This window comes from Gastrolobium bilobum, unplaced genomic scaffold (genome assembly GCF_033153095.1).
Source record: "Gastrolobium bilobum isolate Gb01-03AN ecotype WA unplaced genomic scaffold, APGP_CSIRO_Gbil_v1 utg21083, whole genome shotgun sequence".
NCBI classification, from domain to species: domain Eukaryota; kingdom Viridiplantae; phylum Streptophyta; class Magnoliopsida; order Fabales; family Fabaceae; genus Gastrolobium; species Gastrolobium bilobum.
Window position 1 is genome coordinate 84,960 of NW_026899431.1, and position 2,146 is coordinate 87,105.

The 2,146-nt window shown below is 41.6% G+C and overlaps 1 non-coding gene across 1 annotated transcript; it reads right to left on the reverse strand.

Moving 5' to 3' along the window:
* Positions 1-579: 579 nt before the first annotated feature.
* Positions 580-685, reverse strand: LOC133290419 (small nucleolar RNA R71). The gene has a single exon (XR_009748663.1). It is a non-coding gene; the product is annotated as a small nucleolar RNA R71 (small nucleolar RNA).
* Between the last annotated feature and the right edge of the window lie 1,461 nt (positions 686-2,146).

Genomic DNA, 2,146 nt, shown 5'->3' on the forward strand with positions numbered 1-2,146 from the left:
AGTTTATGTTAAGATTTTGGTCAATTTTGATTCTGGTATATGTGAGGTACACTTGATCCGAATTTGTTATTGTATGATCCAGAATTAGAAAGGACATTGAGGAAGCACAAAAGGGCAGCAAGGCAAAGGAGACAATTGCAAGAAATTGGTGAATCCAGTACGGTTAATCAGGAAGAGATAATGGCAGAGAATCACAGACCACCACCACCACCACAGAGGACACTGGGAGAGTACATGACTCATGCAGTGATTCCTCCAATTGGGAGTGTTGTGCGCCAAACGGTGGAGCCCAACAACTTTGAATTGAAGCCTGCTTTGATACATTTGGTGCAGAAGGATCAGTTTGCTGGAACCATTTCAGAGGACCCTTACTTGCACATAGAGAACTTTCTGTTGTTGAGTGATACAATGAAGATAAATGGTGTCACAAGAGATGCAATTTTGTTGAGACTATTCACTCATTCACTGACGGATGATGCAAGGAGATGGCTGCAATCATTGCCACAAGGAAGTATAACAACTTGGGATGATCTGCAAACCAAGTTCTTGCAGAGGTTTTTCTCAGCATCCAAGAGGGCCAAATTGAAGGATAAGATTACAAGCTTTAAGCAGAAAGAGTCAGAATCCATTTATGAGGCTTGGGAGAGATTCAAACTTTGTTGAGGAAATGTCCATAGCATGGAATTGAGGCATGGCAACAAGCAGCAATCTTCCTGCAAGGAATGACCACTAACACTAGAACCTTGGTGCATGCCACTGCTGGTGGATCATTGACTACCAAGACTCCTCAAGAAGCCTTGGATATCTTTGAGTCATTGGCATCTCAGGAATTTGATAATGGCCCAGTGGCTGACAGAAGGACAGGAATCATCAGGTTGGATGGGTATGATGCTCTGTTGGCAAGGAATGATCAACTGATGCAGACATAGAGACAACAGCAGCAGCAGTTGGATACCCTTATTAAGCAAATCTCTTCACAAAAGGTAGCTTCTGTGGAAACCAAGAGTGTATGTGCTATTTGTGGAAAAGGCCATGTGACAGAGGAGTGTGATTATGGGGGATCACCAGAACAAGCAGAGGTGAATGGAGTGTGGTATGATCAGAATAATCAAAGGAACTACAACAATCAGGGAAGGAATGTTTATGTGCCACCATGGAAGAACAAGAATCAACACCCAGGATTCAGCTATAGTTCCAACCATCAATTGAACCCACCATTACATCCTCCACCACCACATATGAAGGAGCAGTCAAGTGATCCTGCTGCATGGGAGAAAGCGTTTGCTCAGTTATCTAAGACAACTCAGGATTATATCCAGGGGTCTAATTCATTCAGGGAAGAGACAACTGCATTCATGCAGGAGACCAGAACTTCTTTCAGAAATCAGGAAGCATCAATCAGAAATTTGGAGACCCAGATTGGTCAATTATCAAGACAGATATCAGAGAGTCCGCAAGGGAAATTTCCAGGTGATACATTAGTGAATCCTAAGGAGCAATGTAAAGCAATTATGACAAGAAGTGGGTTGGTACTTCAACCAGTGAAAAAGAATGTGGAAAATAAAAAGAATGAAGAAGAGGTTGTGGTTGAAGATTTAGTCTCTGATGATGAAGTAGAGAAGATGAGAAATGAGAAAAGTGAGAAGGAAGTAGTTGTTAGAGATGTTATAGTTGGAATTGAGAAAGAAGAGGAAAGGAAGGACAATAAGAATGAAGGAGAGGTAGAAGTTGGTAAAAATGCTTCCCCATAAAAGATGATGAAGTGGGAAAAGAAGAAGATGGCTGACAAGAAAGAACAGCCAGTTATTTTATCTCCCTATGCTAGAGTTCCCTACCCTCAAAGGTTGAAGCAAGAGATTCAGAAACAGCATTATGCAAGATTTCTGGATATCTTCAAAAATTTACAAATTAACATACCATTTTCTGAAGCACTGGAAAATATGCCTCACTATGCAAAGTTCATGAAGGATCTTCTTACTAAGAAGAGGAAATTAAGTGATGGTGAGACAGTGGCCCTAACAGCAGAGTGTAGTGCCCTAATCCAGAAGAAGCTTCCAACAAAAATGAAAGATCCTGGAAGCTTCAGTATCTCTATTGCTATAGGAGATGTGGAGGTGGGAAAGGCATTGTGCGATTTGGGAGCCAG